The sequence below is a fragment of the Thamnophis sirtalis genome, unplaced genomic scaffold (genome assembly GCF_051295495.1).
Source record: "Thamnophis sirtalis isolate CommonGarterSnake01/CBP01778 unplaced genomic scaffold, rThaSir2_p1.2 scaffold_1, whole genome shotgun sequence".
Classification (NCBI taxonomy): Eukaryota; Metazoa; Chordata; class Lepidosauria; order Squamata; family Natricidae; genus Thamnophis; species Thamnophis sirtalis.
The window spans coordinates 153,852,067-153,878,000 of record NW_028261381.1 but is presented as its reverse complement, the minus strand read 5'-3'; positions in this window follow the sequence as shown (position 1 = coordinate 153,878,000).

Sequence of the window (25,934 nt, the reverse complement as noted above, 5' to 3'; positions counted from 1 at the left end):
GAAGCATGCTCTCATAGAACCGGTAGGAAAAGATTTGGAATCCCACGACTGCATGGCTAACACATTTCATCTATAGCCTGGATTGAACTCACATACTGAACCACACTGGCTAGACCTAAATGTGATTGGCTAGTTTGTGTTTTGTCTCAGCAGTGGCAGCACCTGGAAGTTCTTCTGTGGGCTTAGAAGCTAAGTAAGGCTGAGTCTGGCTAACACTTGGATGGGGAAAGTTCACAGGATGAGTCTCAACAGCAAAATGGTGCCCATCTTCTGGATGCAATTGATTGTATCAATGAAACCACTGGAATCCATGGAAGTATCCATGTAGCCAAACTCAACCCAAAGGTATTGCTACTGCTAAATGCTAAGCACAATACAATAAATAAGGTAAAGGCAAAGGTTCCCCTCACACATATGTGCTAGTTGTTCCCGACTCTAGGGGGCAGTGCTCATCTCCGTTTCAAAGCCAAAGAGCCAGTGCTGTCTGAAGACGTCGTTATGTGGCCGGCATGACTAAACGCCAAAGGAGCACGGAACGCTGTTACCTTCCCACCAAAGGTGGTCCCTATTTTTCTACTTGCATTTTTACATGCTTTCGAACTGCTAGGTTGGCAGAAGCTGGGAGAAGTAATGGGAGCTCATTCCGTTATATGGCACTAGGGATTCGAACTGCCAAACTGCTGACCTTTCTGACTGACAAGCTCAGCATCTTAGCCACTGAGCCACCGCATCCCTGAATACAATAAATAGAATACAGATAAATAGAGTAAAGAAAGCCATGGAAATTCTGTTCCTCTTACTACAGCTACATTCGCCATGTCACTATTCTGCCTGCTGCCATCTCTAACCACTGAAACAAAACATTGCTTGCTTCTGCCTTAAATAGTGGATTAAAGTTTATGATTGACTTTTAATGAATGGCCTGAATTGCTTATCTCTTCTGTAGCATCCTTCTATGGAAGTCAATTATCACAAAACTCCCATTGGCACACTGGTTCAGAACTTTAAAAAATTGTAAACAATAGGTTGAGAAAATTCTTTATAAGACAATGGGATTTTAAAAGCTATTTTTAAAAAAATATTGCTGCTCTCTTTAAAACAAATGTTTCCCCATGTCATACCCATTTTCCCATTGCTAATCCTTCCCCAAATTTTACTTTTTTTAAGGAGTATAAGTAGACTAGGACTTTTTTGCTCCTTCATATATATATTTTTCCTCTATTTTGTATATTTTTTAACCTTCACCTTGTAACTTAGTAATCTATGTCTCAATTACGCTTAACCAAAACCATAGCATGGGTTTAGTAAGTTCTCACAATGTGATATGTGCATCTCTTCTTTTTGACTTCACTTCTGGGCAGCTGACAAATATTTAAACATGACTGGAAACAGAATTAGGCCATAACTTTTACTGCAATTGGATATCACCATTTTCCTCCTCTGCTTATACGCTGCTCACCCTACCCCAAATTAGCAACACAAATAGGAATTACTGTTTGTAGAATCTAATGTAAATCTGTAAGTTGTGAAATAAGGTAAAGGTTCTCCTTGCACATATGTGCCAGTTGTTCCGAACTCTAGGGGGCAGTGCTCATCTCCGTTTCAAAGCCAAAGAGCCAGCACTGTCTGAAGACGTGGTTATGTGGCTGGCATGACTAAATGTCGAAGGAGCACAGAGCGCTACCTTCCCACCAAAGGTGGTTCCTAATTTTCTACTTGTATTTTTTACATGCTTTCAAACTGCTAGGTTGGCAGAAGTTGGGACAAGTAACAGGAGCTCACCCTGTTACGCGGCGCTAGGGATTCAAACTGCCCCCCTTTCTGATCAACAAGCTCAGTGTCTTAGCCACTGAGTCCTCTTGAAGTTACGAAATAATTTACTCTAAAGTCTATGTTGAATAACTGCTCTCACTATGTTGCCAAACGATAGTTTCAACATCCCTGGAAAGTTGGACTTTTGATGAATATGGAAAATTGAAGTTCAACAATATCTGGAATATAACCCATCTCTTTTGTTGAGATATCAAATGCCCCTTTCAATAGCAATTTAAGACTGAAATGCAAACTATTCCATTATCCAAAAGGTGCCTGAAGATCAAATTATATCAGATGATCAATTAGTTCTCATCAAAGCTTCCCCTCCTTTCTCAACCTGAGGGTCATTTACTGTGTTTTATTTTGTTTTAATTTGGTTGGGGAAATACATATAATGAAAACATGTACAACTTTCTTCAACCTAAGCACCATTCACATGACTGAACTCCACTTCCCAGGACACCCCAGCCAGCAAAGCCATGGCTGAGAATTCTGGGAGCTGAAGTCCATCTATTCAAAGGATTTCCATGTTGGGTAAAGCTTTTTTCTCAGCTTCAAAAAGTTGATGACAAATTTCAAACTGTGTTCAGTTTGCTGAGCAGAACGTCAACCTCCGAAAGCAAGAGAATAAATCACCCAAAGACTATTCTTTGAAAGGTCCCTGCCAAAGGGAGCCATTTTGTTAAACGTCCTGCGGAGGACAATAACCGTACCTCCCATCACACGCCCAGCTCCTCCAAGCCTTCTGAGGGTGATTCATAAACAATGTGTGTTGGTTTAATCTATTTTTCACAGGGGGTGCTTGAGAGCAGGAAAATTAGAACCAGGTAGAAAGGAATATTATTACTGTCTCTGAGTGTGCTTTGGTTACATGAGGACTGGATTAAGGTAACATCTGGTCTGTATTTCTTGAACTATTTCCCTTTTATCACAAGAAAAGATCGGCAACCCATCCCACAACTGCTCTTAATTTAGGCCCAAATATTACTGATGAAACATTGTACAACATGCTGTTATCTATTAAAACAATTTCCCTGAAGAAAAACTTGATACTTTTATATTTTCCAGCAAAGCCAATCACACACCGCTAACTGGAGCTTGCAGTAATAACAGACTCTTACAATCCCACACTCCTTCCAAATGTTGCACGGCACCGCATGAAGGACAAGCAGGATGAAGAACATCACCAGTTGAGCGGAACTCGTGGGTTTTTTCTTCTCCCCTGAAATTTGGCTTGCAAGTCAAGTCAAGTGGGGGATGAAACAATTGACTGGCTACCCCAAAATAAACCCATCCCCAAATGTGCTGGCCTTCTGGGAGACCTTGAAGATCTGTGGATAGCACGTATGATTTTTGGATTATGTTCTTTGAGACCTTTTGATTTTATGCTGTTGGAAATGTTTTTAGGATGCCTCACTGCGTTTGAATTGGTGTTGCAGTTGTTTTTATTTTAGTCTTCACTGCCCAGTATGTTGTGGGCCACCAGCAGCCAGCAGAGCTGGCAGCAGAGTTGGACAGTAAGGAGGTTGGGGAGGAATATGGGCCACCCTGGAGGCTAGGGAAGGCTCGGATAGGGGCTCTGCGTTGGAGGCAGAGATGGGGCCAAGGCCTTCTGGCAGTTCTCAGCTGCCTTTGGAGCAGTGAGGCAGAGGAACACCTGAGCCTGTTTCCAGTGTGCGCATGCACAGATCTGCCAGAAGAAAACAGCTAAGAAATCAGGGTCAACTTAGGAGTAAAGCCACAGATGGACGGTGAACGGCCCCTCCCATAGGAAATAAAAGAGGAGCGAAAGGGGAATGGGTTTTTGCAGGAAACAATTCATTCGTTTCAGGAGTGTGAAGATCTGTCCATGAATCTCAGAGACTCTGTGCCAAGTCTTTCCTTGCACAATACTGTGTTTGGAAAATAGTTACATGGCAGCTTTCCAAGCTAGATAAGGTCTGTGGTCATAACTTCACCTTTGAAAGATTGTTTACCAGGCCTTTGTTGAATGTGACTGAGAGGAGATCACATTTGTTTAATAAAAGGGGTTTTGTCGGGACCAGGAAACTGCTTCCTACTTTTTGGGGAAGCCTAGGTCAGAACACAGTGTTACACTGGTTAAGATAGAAGGCCATGTACATTTGTTTAACATATAAATAATAAACCCTCTCTTGCTCTTTGATAAGATAAGAACATATGGGAAAATGTATTTGTAGTTCTCCCTTAGGGAAACTGAGCTATTTTGATTAAACCAATCACTTGACTATTTGAGAGCACATAGCCCTCACTAAATATATTGTTGAGCATCCTTCATTGGTTAAGTGCAGTAGGTTTTCTGAGAACGCTAAAACTGCTTTAAGTAATGAACAGATGAATTAATTAATTGCAGTTTACAACCTCTGAAGACTTGGAGGAAGATATGAGATTGGAGAGGGAAGCCCTGTTACCTCTTTTAATTCTCATCTTGTCACCCAAGGAACAGTGGAATTCACCTGTAACATCGATACTTGCATATTCTGAATTGTGTGTTTATGTTTACAATAGAGAAGCCAAACAGAATGACTGGCCAAGAGCATCCAAAATGGGTATTCAAAGCTACAGCCCACCATACAATAATTCACTAGATCTACTATATTTAATACTTCTGCAGATGAACTCATAACTTTAAAACCTGGCCCGACTGAACTCAACTCAACATGCTATTTTATCGTCACAACAATCGTACAAGGTTAGTTGTGTACAGTATCTGTAATTACAAGTAAATCATTCTTTTAGCAGATTTAAATGGGATATTCTGTCTCTTTTCCAGAAAATTGTCTTTTTTAGAATTTAGCAGAGTGGCTGACAACCTAAAAATATCTGGAAAAAGTGATTGGCAGGGAAATGTGCATAAAATTAAAATATTAAGGACAAATATATGATTATTTTCTTCTGGTATTTAATGTGTTATTCACAGATCTATGAAATGTTTCTAAATTTTCTTCCCCCAACAAAATATTATTTCTATTTCAAAATTGCAAAGTTTTTCTTGTTTTTTCCTCTCTATTGGCTGCAAGCAAATGATATAGCCAAATGTTACAGCAAATTCTTGCTCATTTGGCCATATGTTTATTTAATTCCTCACTGCTTTGTCTAAATGGTAAAATGCAATGGAAAATGGGGGAAACGGATGTTTGAAATGACAAGAGGCCATAGGAATTTGTGTGCTGGTTACCCTTTTCTTTCCCTTCTCTCACCCCATTCCCCCTCCCAAGTCACTAGTTTACCATCTGTGGAAAGGAATGAAAGTTCAGAAGTAAAATCAAAACAGAAAATGAGAATATTTATTTGCTGCTCTCCTTGAGATGTTTTCTGGTAATTGGATCACTTGAAGAAAGATTACTACACTTGTATAAAAGTTAACTTTTTTAAAAAAAGATTCACTCCATGCATTTGTTGTTTATCCAAAAATGGAACAATACTTGCCATCATCATCCATCATTTATGTTTTTTCCCTTCAGAGCAGATATCAAAAAGAGGATTTTCCCGGATTGCCTCTTTGCCCTATTTTCATTTCAAGCATGGAAAAAAGCATATCTTTTTCAGTGAAAAGAGGAATCCAAAAAGCCAACTGGTAATCGATGAAAGAAAGCAAGTTTCCTCAATTTTAGAAGTTGTGAGGGATGAGGGAGAACAGGTGACAGGAAGTGATGTTACTTGCATCATGGTGTCACCACATAAAAATGCCAATTGGACATCTCTAAAATTGAGGAAACTTGCTTTCTTTCATCGATTACCAGTTGGCTTTTTGGATTCCTCTTTCCACTGAACAAGGGTTCCACCACAAAACCGCGTTCGACTAAACCGCGCTCGACGAAACCGCGTAGCTGACGTCATCAACAGCGCGACAACAGCGCGGAGACAGAAGCATGCTGTAAACGCTAAACCTAAAATTAACACCTAAACCTAAACCTAACCCCCCTAAACCTAATCCTAAACCTAACCCTAAACCTAACCCTTAACCTAACCCTAAACCTAACCCTAAACCTAACCCTTAACCTAACCCTAAACCTAATCCTAACCCTTAACCTAACCCTAAACCTAACCCTAAACCTAACCCTAAACCTAACCCTTACCTTAAGTTGAATCGGCTTGCTTTCAAAGCGCTATTTAAAGCGCCCTTCTTTCTCCACGCTCGCTGTTGTCGCCCTGTTGATGACGTCAGCAACGCGGCTTAGTCGAGCGCGGTTTTGTCATGCCACGACTTCAAAGCACATCAAATGTCCTGAGGCAATTCCTGAGACAGTTTTGTCCATTCTTGCCTGAATGACAGGGAGGGCTTCAAGCAGCCCAAGGAGAGGGATTGGTCCATGAACCAATGTTTAGGCTGGTTTAATAGATTAAACATTTCTAGGGGGAAAGCCTTATAACTAACCACCACCCATCATTAGTATTAAGGGATCGTGATATTTACACATGGAATTCAACATCACAGCTATATTCCTTTTTTTCTGTTACCCTTCAGAATATCAAGATGGTCATTCACTGGCATCTCAGATCCTCACTGGAATACATGTAAATGATTTTGGTGTTAATAGTTGGCACTTCATTTGATGTTATCTGAAAATTTGGTCACTTTGATGACTTTTTTCCATTTGTCAAAAGGACAAGAAACAGTAGAAATCCTTCAGGAACAAAACTTTTTTCCAATCTCCTATTATTGGGAGAACTGTCCATTCTTTTCTATCATTGTCTACTACACAATAAGTTCTTTACTATTTATACCAATTGTGGCATTTTCTTTCAAATTCCATGGCTCTTATATTTTCCAGGAAGTTCTTAATGAGGAACTTGGTCAAATGCCTTTGTAAAGCTTTTGTCATTTATCATCTTAGTACACATACTGCTTGACACCCACTCTCCCACACACAAAGAATACCAAAAGAAAGCAGAGTTTATCCTTATAAAAATTTGCTAGTTCTCATTTGGCAAAGTTTTTCCTTCTATATACTTGATCATTTAAAATTGCTTTTTGCTAGTTCATCCAAACTATATTCTCCATTTTAATTCTGATAGCTCTGGAACAGGAATATAAAGAATTTATTTTTAATAAATGCTTAAATAAAGATGTAATTAACAATATTTATTTTTTGTCTGCCGTCATGTTGAGCTCTGTAAAATATTGGTATATATTTCTCTATATGTTTTATGATGAAAGTGGTTCATAATAATTAAGATAAGCAATGAATCTCAGACCAGAAGATATTAAAATAACATAGCCAGAGAACCATAAAATTAGCAACTATTAAGAATAATTGTTCTGCAACTAATATTTCTCCCATGTGTCTATGTAGAATTCCTACTGAAAACATTAGCATCACATCTAGAAAGCAACAGAGTGGGGAAGGCCAATTTTGATTCCATGCTTTCTGCACTACTATTGTTATGGAAGATATATCTCAAGCATTTGTGCCATCATACTGGCTTTTTTTTCTGAGCCAAGAAATTGTAAGATTTGTTGTCCCAAAAGTGCTTTTTTCCAGAAGGCAACTGGTCTTTGCTTTTTCCTTGAAGACATTTCGCTTCTCATCCAAGAAGCTTCTTCAACTCTGACCAATGAGAGGTGAAATGTCTTCAAGGGAAAAATAAAGTCCAGCTGTCTTTGGGGAAAAAGCACTTTTGGGACAGCCATGACCTGGATGACTGTGAATCTCCATAGAGATGTAAGATTTGTTCTACTTCTACCTGGAAAACAAAAGAGGGTTTGTTGTCATTATTATTTGTATGTCTACACTTTCAGTATCAATATAAAAACCAGAGGTTCATATCATATGAAGTGAAACATAGACATTCCACATTTTTAATAAGAAACACAGGGACTAGGAATTTTGACAGCCATGATGAGTACCACAAATGTTTTGTAATAACTTAAGTGATCCAAATGAGTTTTGTGGTTTATGCATTGAAACACAAGCAGGTCCTATTTTCCCCACATGCCATCTTTGAAATTATTTGTTTAGGGGCATTTCTTGGATACAAATCAGGCTAAAGATACTGTATATATTTCCCCCTCCCCATCTTCTCTTTCCTAACAATTTGACCTACTATGCTGGAACTGAGATCATCGTGCAGAAGTCATACTGAGGTATACATTCATAAAGCATGATTGATTCAACAGATCTAACTTATCTTCCTCGCTACTTCGCCTCTTATATGCCAACAGATGTTTTCTCTCTCTTCCTCCCCCTCTCAAATATTTGTAATTCCATAGATTCCTTGAAGCCATTGGCTTCATAATCAGAGAAACCTCTGGAAAATTAGATACATCATTAGTTTTGAATCTGTCTACATGGCCAGCCAGTATCCAGAATTGTTTATTGCTAAAATGATTGTGTGATGGTCATGCTATGCATGTACTTAAGTGGCCCTAAGAGACTAGAGTTGGAATTGACCAAGGGAAACACAAGTTCTAACAGTTATATATCAGGCTCACTTTTTTTTCACAACTTGTTTCATCTCAACATGTTCTAAGTGAAAATTCACAACCTTAACTCCCAATTTGTATACCAAGATGCTCTAAATGGCAAGCATAGTGATTTTTCTTTGGTCATTATTTATTCATCTATATATTGCTTTCCTAGGCCCAATGTACCTAGCCACTGAGAAGGAGAAAGTAGGTGAGGTGATGAAGTTAAGCTGACACTTCCCCAACATGATGCTTTCTAATATTTCCAAATTTCATCCAATATTTCCAAATAGAACTAAGTAGGCTAATGGAGTATTCCAAGAATTATGATTTACTATGTCTGGGGAGTAGGAAGTACAATAAAGCTAATATAAACTCTGAATTTGTTCGCCCTAAGAGGGAACCTCTTTAGGTGTTATGTATCTTCAGTTCTGAAAAGCACAACAATAAATTAATTCATTTTCTTTCCATATCTATATAGCCACCGTTTCATAATGTTCACATTTCAACTACATTAGAATGAAAGAAATAAAACAAAACAAACAATCTGTTTTCTAACCTTATTTAAATGAACTTTTCTGAGCTTGCCAGTATTACATTTTAAGCTTCCTTAAATCCTAACATTATCATGTTAACAGGGGAAAAAATGATTGTTTCTTTATTGATCTGGGAATAAACACCATACTGTAGAAAACCATAATCAGAATATCTTAAAGTGATATTATGTAGCTCTATAATCATGGATGTGCCCAGCTAATATCCTTAAAAGATTCTTATGTAGACCAATTTCTTCGACCAATCATTCAATATTTTCTGGATAGTGACTGGGAGTCTGTTCTAATCAGACTTCCTAAATTCTGTTAAGGTTGCCTTACAGTCAAGTAATATTATTTGATCACATTGTGTTTCATATCTGTTCTGCCTGGGAAGGTTAACATGAATCTTGCAAGTGGGATAATACCAATCTCCTGGTACCTCTTTTATAAGCAAGAGAAGTTAGGGAGATATATACATATAGTATACTGTAACCTTGAAGGTCTGGAGGAAGGTCTGTCACCCAGGCAACAATTAAATAAATGAAATACAAGACCAGGCTAAGAAAGTAATTTAAGAAAATATTTTGGACACTCTTCCTGAAGATAAGGAGAGAAGGAAGCACACTCAGACTTGCAAGATTCTATTACTATAGCTGTTCTAATAAAGGTAGCTTAATCTGAATGATGTCTGTTTCTTAGTTTGGTTTATCTGATAGGATTGACAGAAGCAGCTAATCTGGATTCCTTTCAATGAGACCAGACTGTAGATCATATGTGTGAGGGACATGGTGGCTCAGTGGCTAAGACGCTAAGCTTGTCGATCAGAAAGGTCGGCAGTTCGGTGGTTCGAATCCCTAGCACTGCGTAACAGAGTTTTTGCCAATCTAGCAGTTTGAGCACATAAAAAAATGCAAGTAGAAAAATAGGAACCACATTTGGTGGGAAGGTAACAGTGTTCCGTGTGCCTTCAGCATTGAGTCATGACAGCCACATGACCACGGAGACGTCTTTGGACAATGCTGGCTCTTCGGCTTTGAAACAGAGATGAGCACCGCCCCCTAGAGTCGGGAACAACTACCACATATGTGTGAGAGGAACCCTTATCCTTACCTTAGATCATATGTGGTGCGACTGGACCATTAGTCTAGTGGGAATAAGATCACCTGTTCCTACCAGATTTCTCATCTACATGAATCATGCTACATGCTTTTGGAAAAACATTTCAGATTTGGGTGGAAAGCATAGTTCTCCAATCCTTCCTGAACAAGCAGTTTTAGGGTTAGGGGATATAGATGAAGCCCTGGGGCTCTCACTTGTGGGATATTCTATTCTCTGTCTAATAACTATTGAAGCCATTGAGATATGTCATATGTTGGCACCAGGTGAGATATCATCAACATGCTGATGTGTATCTCATTTATTTATTTATATTTCACATTTCTGAACTGCCCATCTCCAAAAGGCACTCTGCAGATGTTACCAGAGTTCAGATGTTACTGCCATGAACCAAACAGCAGTGTTGTTTGCAAGCTTCAGCACATGTGGTAAGAAAGGGTTCCCACATTGACAGAACCAGAAGTTTAGAGGTTGCAGCCTTGGTCCTTTAAATTTTCCGTCACTGGTTTATGAACAGAGACTGCAGTTTGCATTCACCTTTATATGATCCAAAAGCCTTTCGTAGACTCGCTTTGTGGTAGTGGTTAAAGTGTTGACCTAGAACCAAGGAGTTCTAGACTTTCCCTAGGCATGAAAAATACTTAGGTGACTTTGGGCTAATCACTCTCTTTCAGCCCAATCCACTTCTCAGAGTTGATATTGGAGGGAGGGGCTGAAATAAGATAGAAGTAATAGATGTTTGCCACCTTGCCCTGGCCAAATTTAAAATGTGAGATAAATAATAATGGCTGCAATAACTAGTGGTTATTACTACACTGAGTGCCATACCAAAAAATGTTGGAGATCACCTAGAAGATATGCACAATTACAGGCATTACAAAAAGCCACACTGCTTAAATCCACTCATATAGCATGCTGATACATTACAATATTCTAGGTTCTTGGGAAGAACTCAATGCATATGGAGGCCAACACCAGCTAAAGAACTGGCAGCTGGTATGTCACATTGTTCTGTACATTATAAGAATAAGAGAAAGAACTGGAGAAGATAAGATACAAAGACCTGCAAATAGAAATAGAACAACTGTGGCAAAAGAAAGCACAGGTAGCACCAAAAAAGGCATTCTAGGTGCAGTCCAAAAACAACTGGAACACCACTTGAACTCCATCAGCTTTGATAAATTCACCATCAATCAATCAATCAATCAATCAATCAATCAATCAATCGCAAAAGGCAAAATTCAAAACAGCTTACATCCTCCGTGACACCATCAAACATTCACCAAGTAACATCTGTTTATCCCAGGTCTTTGGGAAGGATTCAATAGATGGACAAAAAAACCAAATTCATGCTGAACATCTAGCTGACTGTGTGATGAACCATAATAATCAATACCTTTAACATCACAAACATCCACATCTACCTATCCCAGATCCTTAGGAAAGTCTTGATAGGTGAACAAAAATGCCAAATCCAGTCTGAACATCTGGCTGACCATATGATGAACCATAATAATAAACCTGTTAATGTAACAAAGTAAATGCAAAGAATCCAATGATGAAAATAAATAATTTCAGTTTCTAGTAAAATTAAAATGCCAGTAGTGAATCAAAACTCGGATGTCTAATTTTCCTGTGTTTTAGCTGCCGGAACTCTGGAGTTGAGCACTTTTTCAAAGGTTGTTGTTTTTATTATGCCTCCTACATTCTTCACTGTCTCTCATTAGCTCCCTTTGCAACATCAGAAGGGGCAAACGGCACATTATCTATCCTAACCTGGCAATTACAAACTGATAAGCAGTCAGATGGATACAGGAGGAGAGGTTTTTAATTAGCAACATTTCCCTCCTCTTGAAGTCAGGAAATCCTGATTCAAAGCATAAGGTCAGGTTAATGGGAGGAAGCAGCGGCAGACTTGCAGATAAATAAGTGGCAGCCTATCTCTTGGAATAGAGTGGACTTGGTAACAGTCACAAGCCCACATCCCTAAAAAAGTTTTCTGGAGCTGAGCAAAAAAGTTGAAGTCTTCAACTATAGGAGCTATACTGCCTTTGCCCACTCAGAATGTCTTTCTTTAATATGTTTGTGTAATTTAATGGATGGGGAGAGAAGTTAGGAAAACGATGTCCAATTTTTTCCATGCTAATCAGCAGACAAGCTACAGGCCATGCCACAAAAACTCTGTGTGGAGCCAAGAAAAAAAAATTGATTTTATTTCCATTTAAACTGAATTAAATACAGTTAATTCAATTATTTTCCACCTGCGTATTTAATTCTTTTTAGTGACATTCAATAGGGCAATTTTTTTTGGTCAAAAGTTTTTTTTATTTTTTAATAATACATATAATATAATCCAAAGCATACCAGTACATCTTAACAAGCATTTTTGAGTATTCAATAATATATCAATTCCTTTTGCCATTAAGCCTCTTCGATTTTTATTTGCTCTTCTGTTTTCCATGCACCATATTATAGTCTATTTCATCTTCAGCTCACCTCGCCTTCTCTTCTCCTCCCTACCTTATTTCTTCCCTCTACCCTCTCTCTCCTATCTACTTCCCCTTGCTCTCTCCCTCTCCTCTCCTCTTTCCACACCTTCCCTCTCTCCTACTCTTTCCCTCCCTTCTATTTCCCCCTCCTGTCTCCTTTCTCTCTTTCCCTCTCTTTATCGCCCTTCCATTCTCTATTTTACATGGTGTATTTCCGTCTTTTAGCAAACTCCATTTAATATCAATGGCATTAATAATTGTATTCTCAAAGAAAAAAGAAAAAATACTTTCCATATTTCTAGTTTTACCTTTATACGAATTCCATTTTTCCCCTCCTCCCTATTAACAACCTCTTTTTTGAATGCAGTGCAAGACGGATTCAAATTTCCCGCTATCCTCATAATGCTGTTACATATTTTTACATCATTAAGCGTCCCTTTTTATCTCATCTTATGGTTTTAACTATATATTATTAGGCGTATTTCCATCTTTTCCCTCCGTTTTTCTCTCCACTAGGGCAATTTTAGAAGTCTTTTATTTGGGTATCTACAGGGGCGTCAAAAAAAAGTTAGGACAGGACTGTAACTCCATGGGGAAAAAAACTCACCTCTTTTTACATGCATCATACATGACACACATAAAAAATAGAGTGGGACTGCAATTAATCACAGCTGCCAAGTTTTCTCTTTTTTATCCCTCCCAGATACTGTACCCCAATGGACATTTCCTTCTATTGGAAGAAATGTCCTTCTGGATTCAGCTCCAAGTGGGGAAAAAGACACTGGAGACATGGAGGCTGCTTGGAAAGGTTTTAATTGTGGACAGGACCACATGGCTTGAGTCCTGGACAGAAAAGGTGATCACATGCTTCAATGTTGGTGGAGAAGGAGAAGGAAGGGCTGAGATGCCGAAAGTCTCTGGTTTTATGTCCTTTGGCCTTTGATCTTGAACTTGTATTCTGATTGGTTGTCAGACTCCCATGGGGCCATGCAGGGGCAACTCTCTAGGCTGTGTTTTGAATCCAGGTTTGGTTGAGTTCTCAGATGCCATGTGGTGAGTTGGGTAAAGGGTCAATATTATTATGCTTTAATCCCATCCCTTGGAGCTGAAGGGGAGTACTCTTTATTATGTAAAGGGACTGGCTTGGATTTCTTAATGGCCTATTGACAAAGTTTCTCCCTTTTCACATCCAGAGAAATATTCTGCCTTTTCAATATTTCCTAGGATATTTCATTTTTCTGGGAGAGAGCTGGGTGATAACTTCCTACACTTCTCTGGTAGCTTTCATGAAGCCCTGAGGCCTTAGTACTGAAGCAGCCATGACTTTACAAATTTGGGGTTCATGGTTCCTAGATTATGGGCGCATTCTGTAAGTTACTCTGTTTTGAGGTATGTTGATTCAAAAATTGTTGCCCTACGAAGCACGGGTTCATCCAATTAAAATTGCAAGCAATCAGACAAGCGTTTTGGTAGTAGATTGATGCTAGGAATGGCTTCTCATGAGAATATTATGTTCCATTTATTTTGACTTTAACTGGCAATTAGTCCCACTGTGTTACATAAACCTGAAACCTTGATTTGTTATATCGAGAAGAGTGTACATTTTGTAAGCCTTGAAAAATATTGATAAATTCGAGAAAACCAAATATACAAGTATTTCTGCTTTTTTTAAAAGATAGATCTCCCTTATTCATTTGTGCCTGGAAGCAGTTTGTTCAAAACATGAATTATAGTAGCTGTTCTGAATACGTTCATTAGCTTAAGTTTTCTGACAGCTTCAGTAAGTAAGAGTTTGCAGCTCTTTTAATGGCCTCCCCATATGGAGGTGATTCCTCCTCTCCCATTACTAATCCTAATGGAATTCAGCCAGATTTGCAAATGAGATCTTCATTGTTTACATTACATCCCATCAAGCTCATAAATATTGATTTAACCTCTAGAAAAAGTCAGATAATACCATGTGGATTGCAGCAAAATAGATATTCCTATAAATTTGAAATGCTAATTATTTCAAATGGAAAAGCATGAGCAGCAGAGAAAAGAGGATGACTTTGAGTTAAATGCACCACTGAATGAATGTGCTAAGATTTTGAGGCTGATCAGACCATTCTTTCGAAATTGTATAGTTTACCATGGAGATTAGCTTGGATGGTCTTGAAAAAATTGTGTTCAGATATGGATGGGACACCACCAGAAAATCCCCAAACTATGGATCAGATTGAGAAACTGAAAAACATTCCAGAAGAAAGCAATAAATCCAAAGCCAATTCCAAATTCTGTCAAGAAAGTTCTATGCAGTCATCAAAAATCAAATTCTGCCTAATGATGTCTTCACCTGTTGGAAGGCAAAGGTTTCCGGTCCGTTCCCAGCCGGGAGTCACCACCGACGCTAAAAGAAAGTTTCATGAAGACAGCTGCCTGGAAGTTATGAGTTTTTATTGAAGAAAGAAAGAACGGGAAGGATGAGACACAACTCCGTCGTTCCCGGGTCTGCAGCACCCCATATACAGTTTGGTTTCCCCTTTTATACAGTTTTTCTTGCTTCAGGCTATTGTGTAAATTCAGATTTTATAAAGTTCTTTTATTCCAGATGATTGTTCTGATCTTGATTCTCTTGTCTTCGGATTTTGTTCCTCCGGTGTCTTGTCCTTGGGCTAATCCTATCATAAGACACGAGGAGGGTGTGTTCCTGTTTGGGTACTTATACAAAGGTGTCTGCTCTATGTAAATAGTCATGATGTTTGTGTTATCTTGGAATTGGATTTTGTGTTTTTGTTATTCTGACTGGTCATTGCTAGATTCGGGGGTTTTCCCCAACTTCCTAATCCTATTACCTCATGTTTCTTTTGTGACTGAGTGTAACCTTTTCCTGGCTACGTGTGTGGCTTTCTCTAGCTATGGCTCCTGGCTGCGTGTTTATTAATTTTTCTGTACATGCCTTCTGGGTTACTTCTGCTACCTTACTACAATCCCTCATTCTGAACTGGGGCAAAATAATTGATGTCAATTATTTTTGCCCCTCAGTATCGTTGGGTGCCTCGTCTGGGTATACTTGAAAGTCCTGGTCTATCTGGATCATCATGAAGGCTGCTTGGCGATGTTTGGTTGTTCTTTGTGGGGTTTGAGTGGGTTGGCAGGTCCTGAAGCAGGCTAGACAAGGGGGAATGCAGTGGCAGAGACAACACATGGGGACTCCTATGACACAGGCTGTGACGATTCCTGCCAGGAGTACTTTTAGCCAATGGAAGTGTGGTAGCCAGGAATAAATCCATGACCAGTCAATAAAGGGTGGGTCATGGCCTATATCCTGAGCCAATTCTTTTAAGTGGTGAATGTCCTTCTCTACAATTTCAGAGCTTTGATCTAGATTGAAGCAGCACAACCCTCTGAATTCCGCGCATCCATGGTTATGTTTCAACAACAGGAAGTGTATTGCTGTGCGATTCTCCAAGGTGGCCTCTCTAACTTGTCGCAGCTCTCTGTTCAAGGCATCCAGTGCATGGGAAGTCGAATTTAAACCTTTTGCTAGGGTACATGCCAGGCTATTCAAATTTCTGGAGTTTCATACTGGCACTCCCACTAGTGATACCGCCAATGAAACATATTCAGCTTTTGTCAGTAGGGATACTTCAGATTCACAGTCTGAGTCTAGGGTGTGAAATGCCCTTCTGTGCTGCCTCTGTAGGGAAGGCATGAGTATGGTTAACTTTCCCAGGGTGCATGCCCCCCCCCTGTGGAGTTGGCCAATATATATGAATAGGCTTGCAATCCACATAGCATAAACCATCCGTGGGGTAGCCTCATGTAGCTATAGGAGTGGGGAATGCGTTCTGTATGGTTTGATTTGATTTTTGATTTGATTTTATTTGGTTTGTATGCCGCCCTATTCCCGAGAGACTCAGAGTGGCTAACAATAAAAAGGGGAGGGATACAAAAATAAAATAAAAACAGCAATTTAAAATTCAACAACAGTCGTAACCTCGAATGGGGCTAGATAGTTCAACAGCCCCAGGCCTGCCGGAACAGCCAGGTCTTAATTGCTTTGCGGAAGGCCGGAAGGGTAGTAAGGGTCCGGAGATCGTTCCAGAGGGCCGGAGCAGCCACAGAGAAGGCTCTCCCCCGAGGAGTCACCAGCCGACATTGGCTGGCAGATGGAATTCGGAGGAGGCCAAAGATCTGATAGATCTTTGGGAGGTAACTGGCAGGAGGCGGTCTCTCAAGTACCCAGGTCCGATATATTTGCATTTGAGGTCGGTGTTGTTTAGGCTAGTGCAGCCTACCCCTCCTTGGGCTCGGCATCCCTCAACGCTAAAACACCAGGGTGAAGATGAGACGGCTGCTATTTGTAGAGTGTACATGTCTAAGTTTTTAGTCCTAGTAACGTTTCCCCAATCATAGATGGTTGAATATCATGGTGTGATGGGGATGTGTCTAAGCTTAGTGTCGTTGTGAATGGCTTGGGGTCCCACTGCCACCCCCATGAGGCACGTTTTTAAGATACTTTTCACTGATCTCCCACCCTCTAGGCAAAAGTACGTGGTGTTAAGCACTTCCTTTGCTAGGTATTCCCAGATGTTTCCTTTTTCTGGGATGAGGTTTGGTTCTAACAATGCAGTTACTTGAGTTACAATTAACATTATACAACAACATAAAACCTTTATTGCAATATTTCCTTTTCCCATTTTAAACTAACCACCACCCTTTTTTTGAATAAAAGGTAAAATTAGAAGGATTAAGATTTAACCAACGAGTCTTTTAGGTTGGTTTACTGTTCCTCCTCGTGGAAGAAAGCCTCCAAAGTCCACTGTTGAGTTTCTGGGTTCCTTTTCAGCTTAATCAGTGGGATGTCAGCTCTGTGGTCTATGACTGCAGGCTTGATATAAGTCCAATGAATCCAGGAGTCCTTTTCTGCAACTTTTACAGCTGTTTATGTTGTCAGCAGGATTTGGTAGGGTCCTGTCCATCTGGGTTGTAGTGGTGTTGTTCTGGTAAAGTGTTTTATCCACACCCAGCTGCCTGATTCATAAGGATGTAGACTTTCCTCTAGGGGTAGCGTCTGGGTCAAGGCACTCTGTGTCCACAGGGTCTGTAGTTTTTTTATGCAGGGCTGTAAGATAAGAGCATAACACCATATCCCCCCTTTCTAAGCTTAGGGATTGTGGATCTAGACCTTTTAAAGTATCAGGTAGCCTTCTAAAAAGTATCTCAAATGGGGAGAGTCCGATAACTCGCCATGGCCTAGTCCTGATGTGAAACAGTGCGATGGGCAATACTTTTGGCCATGAGAGATGTGTTTTTTGGCAAAGTTTTCCCAGCAAGGTCTTAATCTCCTGATTAGATTGTTCCGTTCCTCCTGAGGAAGAAGGTGAATACGGACAGTGAAGGTTCTGGGTAATACCTAGAACTTGGAATATATGGTTTAAGACTTGTGCCACGAAATGTTTTCCCCTATCCATATCCAGGACTGTAGGTACCCCAAATCTTGGTATTATGTCTTTGATGAGGTGCCTAGCCGTCTCTAAGGCTGTAGCGTGGCGGCAGGAAAGGCCTCTATCCAGTGTGTGAGCTGATCCCGGCATACAAGGGCATACTGGTATCCATCTGCTTTGGGTAGTTCAATGTAGTCCATTTGTATTCTTTCGAATGGTCTCTGTGCCCAAGGCCTACCGCCTTCATGAATACTTTTCCTAGATGTACTATTATTGGCCTGGCATGTTTGGCAGGTGCTAGTCACTCTAGTGGTGTCACGCCCCACTCCATTCCATAATTAGGAAAGAAGACTAAGAGACTCCATGAGTTAGAAATCCAAAGTACTTTTACTAATTATAAATGGTAAGCGAGCAGTAGTGAAGCAAAATCTGAATAATATGGCGCGAAAGCAATTGATATATAGCAAAGCCCGTTCCCCCCCCTTAGGATCAAAGCTCCAGTCCAATCATAAGTCCTTCAAATGTCAGGTGTGAGATAACTTCAAAAAGACAGGCCGAAGATGGAATGTGTAGGCCGTTGATGCAGGCGGGAAACACGTACGCATGCGCAATCCCAACGACTGGTACATCCTAGAACATTCCTCCAGCAGTCCTCCAGCACATCAATTAAAACCCTCCCACATACACGCCCCCCCTTCCCGTTTCATGGCAGCTGAAGCACCAGCAAAGCAGAAGCTGACATCCGGCCGTCCCCCGGAAAAAAGGCTGTCAGGCCTGGAAGAAAAAACAAACAAAACAGACAAATAACAAAACAAATAAAAGAGGGAAGGGAGAAAAGTCAAGGCTTGTCGGGATAAGAAGCATAAAATTTCTGGAGTAAGCGGGGGGCACGAACGTGGGACTTATCAACCCATTCCGTGTGGGAGGGGGGAAAATGTTTCCAAGCCACAAGGTATTGGATGCGATTACGGTGCCGACGGGAATCCAGAATGTCACGGACTTCAAAATGACGTTCCCCATCAATAAGCAACGGAGCAGGTGGAGGGTCATCTGTGGGCCGTAGGTCGGACACCCGAACTGGTTTGATGAGGTTGATATGGAACACTGGATGGATACGGTTGAGATGTTTGGGCAATTGCAAACGAACAGAAACAGGATTGATAACTTTCACAATTGGGAAAGGGCCAACATACTTGGGACCCAATTTCTTTGACTTTTGTGTAGTATGCAAGAATTTCGTGGACAAATACACTAAATCCCCAACGTGGTACTCATAGGGCTGAGAGCGTTTCTTATTAGCTTGCTTCTTATGAGCCTTATGGGCAGCGTCCAAGGTGGAAAGAGTCAGGGGCCAAAGGCGACTGAGACGTTCACTCCAGTCTGCAACGGAAGGAACCTGAGGCTGGGCCGTAGGCAGTTCGGGAATAGGAACAAAATCCTGGCCGTAAACGACCCGGAAAGGGGTGAAGCCCGTGCTGGAGTGAACCGAATTGTTATAGGCCACTTCAGCATGTGGTAACAAGTCCACCCAATCATCCTGTTGATAATTGATGAAACAACGTAAATATTGTTCAAGGACGGAATTAGTACGTTCACAGCCGCCATTAGTCTGAGGATGGTAGGCGGAGCTAAGGCCCTGGGCGGAGCCAATGCGTGTGAGGAACTCCTTCCAAAATTTAGATGTGAATTGGACTCCACGATCGGAGATAATACGGTCGGGAACCCCATGTAACCGGTAGATGTGGGAAAGGAATAGTTTAGCCAACGCCTTGGCGGAAGGAATCTTGTGGCAAGGCACGAAATGAACTTGCTTGGAGAACAAATCAGTGACCACCCAGATGACGGTGTGCCCTTGGCTCTCGGGAAGCTCCACAATAAAGTCCATAGAAATCTCCTTCCAAGGGGCAACCGGGCGGGCGACGGACTGCAGAAGTCCCTGTGGTTTCCCCGGCGGCTTTTTGGCGGTAGCGCAAACCGGGCAACTGGATACATAAAGTTCAATGTCCTTTTTTAAGGAGGGCCACCAGAATTGTCTCTTTACGAGGTGCAAAGTTTTTACGAACCCAAAATGACCCGCCATCCTAGAGTCATGAGCGCGACGAAGGACAACAAGTCGTAGGGAAGCGGGGATGTATAATTTAGCACCAATCCACGGTAGGTCGTCCCTCATGGTGCACTCGTCCCGATGGTTCAGGAACCAGTCGTCTTGAGGAAGAGCTGCTTTGAGGTCAGAAAGCAGATCGTGAGGCACTTCCTTTTGAGCTTTGGTCTGTTGACGCGTGAGTACCGGAGCTGCCAAGAGCGGTTGGACGATACTCAGTTTGGAACAATTATACTGAGGTAACCGGGACAAAGCATCGGCCATGAAGTTCTTTCCGCCCGGGATATACTTTAGAGTGAAATTGAAACGGTTAAAATATTGGGCCCAACGCATCTGCTTTGGGGAGAGACGGCGAGGTGTGCGCAACGCTTCCAAGTTCTTGTGGTCAGTCCACACTTCAAATGGGTGTTTAGAGCCTTCAAGGAAATGGCGCCAAGTAGCGAGGGCCCAACGGACCGCAAAAGCCTCTTTCTCCCAAACTGCCCAGCGCCGCTCCGTGTCAGTGAGTTTACGTGAGGTGTACGCGCAAGGTTGCAAGTTACCTTGGTCATTGGCTTGTAGCAGAACGGCCCCAACGGCGACATCACTGGCATCAGCCTGGACGACGAACGGCTGGTTGAGATCAGGATGTTTAAGAACTGGTTCAGCGGCAAAAAGGCGTTTAAGCTTTTCGAATGCCGCCTGGCATTCCATGGTCCAGTCCAAAGGCTTATTGGGTTTAGGCTTCGGGTCGCCTTTAGTTTTGAGCAAATTAGTAATAGGGAGAGCAATGTTGGCAAAAGAGGGAATAAATTGACGGTAAAAATTAGCGAAACCCAAAAATTTTTGCAATTGTTTACGAGTTTTGGGAGCGTCCCATTCAGTGACCGCCTTCACTTTTTCAGGGTCCATTTCAACGCCATCAGGGGAGATACGGTAGCCCAGATAGTCAATAGTAGTTTGGTGAAATTCGCACTTAGACAATTTGGCATACAGGTTGGCAGCACGGAGTTTTTTCAAAACAGTGCGCACCAGATTGACGTGGTGGTCGTAAGAGCGGGTATAAATGAGGATATCGTCCAGATATACGATAACGCCCTTATAGAGATGATCGTGTAGGATCTCATTAATAAATTGCATGAATACAGCAGGAGCCCCCTGTAGGCCAAAAGGCATAACCCGGAACTGGAAACAACCAAGAGGGCAGTTGAATGCGGTCTTCCATTCGTCCCCTTCCTTAATGCGTACTCTATAGTAAGCTTCTCGCAGGTCCAATTTTGTGAAGATGCGGCCCTTCCCCAGTTGCGCCAACAAGTCCTTCATCAAGGGGAGTGGGTAGAGGTTCTGAGTACAGATTGCGTTAAGGTTGCGAAAGTCACAACATAAACGAAGAGACCCATCTTTCTTCTCACGAAACAGCACAGGGGCCGCCACCTTGGGTCGGGCCGGTTCAATGAAACCACGTTTCAAATTTTTGTCAATGAAAGAACGCATCTCCTCCATTTCCCTGGGTGACATGGAGTAAATGCGGGGTTTTGGGAGTTTGACCCCGGGCAAAATGTCAATGGAGCAATCAGTAGGCCTGTGGGGGGGTAGAATGTCCGAAGATTGCTCGCTGAAGACTTCCTTAAGATCCAAATATTCTTTCGGGATTTTCTCCTCTCCTGCAATCCTCTCCTGCCCTCTAGCGGCTACTTCAGGAACGCTAGTGACGTCAGGTTGGTTTGGAGAGCCCTCCCCCACTGGAGGCACCTTCGAGCGAACACGCAAGCGGCCTGTCCGCCAATTTATGTGAGGGTTCCACTTCCGGAGCCATGGGATGCCCAAAATAAGTGGCCTGTCCATGCCAGGCGCGACCACAAAAGAGATTAATTCAGTGTGGGTACCCATTTTCATTTCCAAAGGCTCAGTAAAAAAATGGGCGGGTCCCCCCCCCGCAACCGATCCGTCTATCTGGCAAAATACAAGCGGGGTTTTTAAAGTGCGCAATTTGATGCCCAATTTTTCTACCATGGCTGGGTTGATCATGGATCGGGAACAGCCGGAATCAAGTAAAGCTAGGAGGGTGGCCGGCGTCCCCTCAGGAGGAACTTTTAATTCAATAGGGAGTAGAAGGGGCCCCTTGTTTGAACTCACCCAGTGAGGTGATCTGTCGTCATCAGAGTCATCAGAAGAAGAGGAGTTAGCATCCGCGTCATCCTTCAATGGCTGGGCAAGAGGAGGGGGGTTGGTTTCCCCAGCGAAAGCCGTTTCCTTCTTTTTCTTTTCAGAGCCTCTTGTAGGTTTTTCTTCACGTCTGGGAGGGGGTTGGGCAGAGAGGGGCAATTTAGCCCGACAGTCGGGGGCGGTGTGCCCAAGCTTGCCACAGCGAAAACATGTTAAAGGTCTGGAGGAGCCAGAAGGGGCCCCTCTCGCGTCGCCTCGTCGTTTGGAAAGCGATTGAGTAGTAGGAGGGGGGAGGGACTTGGCAGCCCTTTCCTTCCGCTTCCTTCTTTCTTCTGTGGCATAACGCAGACGGATTAAGTCAAGCTCGGCGTCTGCAGCATGCTCAAACCAAGTGATTAAACGTCTCGGTAGGTTACGATTGACACATTGTTGATAAATGTCTGCGTTCAACCCTTCAGCAAATCTGTCCAGAAGCGCATCCTCCCCCCAGCCTCTCATGTACTGGGAAAGACACTGAAATTCCTGGATGTATTGGGCGACAGGTCTATCGTCTTGGTCAAAGGTTAAAAACTTTAACTTGTTCCGCTTCTCAGTTAATGGGTCATCAAAACGTTGGCGGAAAGCATCCATAAAACGGTTGAAATTCCCCAAGAGGGGCGAGCCAGACATATGCAAAGCAGTCGACCACGTGGCCGCCTCACCATCCAAAGATAAAAGAACCATTCTGACCCTTAAGGTGTCAGATTCAAAGTCCCGGCCATAAATTTCCATGTAGTTAAACACCTGCATAAGAAAGGAGGGGAGGCTAGCAGAAGCCCCATTAAAACGCACAGGCAAGGGAGGGATTTTAGCCATTCGATGTCTTCGGGGGGGAGGCTGGGGGGGAGGTCCTCTTTGATCAGCAAAACCTCTAGCCGCAGGGGGTGACACGGGCCGAGGGGGGGGTGGGGGAGAATCCTGGCGTGGGTAACGTTGCCAATTTCTCCAGTCTCTTTCCTCCTCCCCCCTTCTCTCCTCCAAAAATGTTTGACCCCAATAATCAGGTAATTCACTCCGTTGGGGTTTTCTCATGGGCCCCTGGTGCTGATAGCCTCTCCATTCTCCTTCATCGCCCCCTCTTCTTTCCCCACAGTACCTTTGGCTCCAATAGTCAGGGAACTCACTCGCCTGAGGTTTTCTCACGGCACCTGGCTCCAGCGAAGTTTGTTGAGGTGGTCTTTGGGTGAGCCCAGCATTCCAGCTTGTCTCTATTTCTCTTTGCCCCACTGAAGTTGACCAACGGGGTGGGGGAGAAGGTTCAGGCTGACTGGAAATTTGCAGTTGAAATAAATCTTCGTGCAAAGGTCGGTCAGGCGGGCTGGGCTGGTGTAAAGAAAGGTCGGGAGGTCCTAGTTCACTGGAATCCGCCCCTCCAACGGCGCCCTCCTCCTCTCTGGTCGGAGAAGACATTATTTCCCTTCTCGGTAGACGTAAATCTCCTGGAAAGGGATATTTTCAGATTTTGCTTCTTGTCACGCCCCACTCCATTCCATAATTAGGAAAGAAGACTAAGAGACTCCATGAGTTAGAAATCCAAAGTACTTTTACTAATTATAAATGGTAAGCGAGCAGTAGTGAAGCAAAATCTGAATAATATGGCGCGAAAGCAATTGATATATAGCAAAGCCCGTTCCCCCCCCTTAGGATCAAAGCTCCAGTCCAATCATAAGTCCTTCAAATGTCAGGTGTGAGATAACTTCAAAAAGACAGGCCGAAGATGGAATGTGTAGGCCGTTGATGCAGGCGGGAAACACGTACGCATGCGCAATCCCAACGACTGGTACATCCTAGAACATTCCTCCAGCAGTCCTCCAGCATATCAATTAAAACCCTCCCACATACACGCCCCCCCTTCCCGTTTCATGGCAGCTGAAGCACCAGCAAAGCAGAAGCTGACAAGTGGCTTCACTATATATCCCTGGCGCATGCCATACTCTTCTGGCAGCGTCTACTATTGCTTGTGTCCCACAGTGACCTTTTGAGTGTAGCCTCTGGCAGATTAACCGTAAGAGTTGTCGTGGGGCTATTGGCTTACCATCCGGCGCCCTCCAGAACCCTTCCCTAAAAACTGCACCCAATGTCTCCTCCCACATTTCTGTTTCTCCGCCCTCCAGGAAATTGGCCTAAGGGATGGTTGGGGTGGTTTTTATTGTTGCTGCTGCTATACTACGAGGGAGGGGATCGGTTACTACCCATTTTGCCATTACATCGGCATATCTGTTGCCTTTCGTGATCAAGGAATCATCCGTTCGGTGTGCTTTACAGTTGATGACTGCTATGGATTTTGGTAGTTGAATAGCTTTCAGTAGTTCGGAGACCAAAGTAGCATGGGCTGCCCAGCTGATGTGAGAAACCCCCGCTGTTTCCATAGGGTTCCCATGGCATGGCAGACTCCAAAAGCATACTTGGAGTCAGTGTAAATGTTTGCAGACCGGTCCCTGGCGGCTTTGCAAGCCTTTGTTAACACTATTAGTTCAGCCGCCTGAGCGCTATGGGAGGGGGAGATAGGGGAAGCCCAAACAATTTCATATAGGGAAACGACAGCGGCTCCTGCTACCCTTTTCCCGTTATGCAGATAAGATAAGCCATCTGTGTATAGTTCCATGTTGGGGTTTAGAAATGGGGTATCGGTTAGATCAGGTCGCGGGGATTTAGCATTGTGAACCAGGTGGAGACAGTTGTGTAGGTTGTCCCCTTGTTCTGCAGGAAGTAAGGTGGCTGGATTCAGAGTTGTACATCTTTCAAATGTTATGTGATCTGTTGTAAATAATTCAGCCTCATATCGTGCTAGGCGCTGCTGTGTAAAGGCTTGCGTTTGTGATTTTAACAGGATCGCAAAAACCTCATGAGGTACTTTTAAAAGCAGCGGGTGTCCCAGGACTATGTCTTTTGACCTTTTTACAATTTCTACTGTTGCTGCTACTGCTCTTAGGTATGGTACGGCCTCTTGAGCTACCGGGTCTAGGGTTACTGAGTAATAAGCGACTGGACGTTGCGCGGGGCCAAATGTCTGTGTTAAAACCCCTGAAGCCACTCCTGTCTTTTCATGAATAAATAATGTAAAAGGTTTTTTTGTAGTCTGGAAGTCCCAGTACTGGGACTGAGGCTAATGTCTGCTTGATTTTTGTTAGAGTTTGGTCTAAGGAGTTGGTCCATTCGATGGGATCGGGCATAGCCTTTTCCGTTAATTGTATCAAAGGTCTAGTCAATTCCCCGAATGATGGGATCCATGGGCGGCAGAAGCCCAGTGCGCCCAGTAGGGCTCTGACTTGCCTTTTCGTTTGTGGAGGTTTCATATTTAAAATAGTCTGTACTCTGCTGGGTGCCAGTTTCCTTATTCCCGGTGCTATAATGTAACCCAAATAGGTCACCTCTTGTTTTAGATATTGTAATTTGGTGGGTGACGCTTTGTGCCCCCTATCTGCTAAGGCTTGCAGGAGGTGTATTGTGTCCATTTTACAGGCCTGCCTCGTTTGAGATGCCAGCAACAAATCGTCCACATATTGTACTAAGGTTGAGTAGTGTGTCAATGATATGGAGGAGAGATCTGCTTTTAAGATCTGGGGGAATAAAGTGAGTGACTCCGTGTAGCCTTGTGGCAAGTGAGTCCATGTGTACTGTTGGTCTTTCCAAGTGAAGGCAAAAGGGTGTATTGGGAAGCCTGGTCTAGCGGGATGCTAAAAAAAGCAGAACATGACTGTAAAATATTGTGCCGAAGCCGGGACCTCCGTGACTATGGTTGCGGGGTTGGGCACTACCGGAGCCCAGGGTATCACATGGTTATTCACCAGCCACATGTCATGTATGAATCTGAAGATAGGGTTCCCTTCCTGGTCT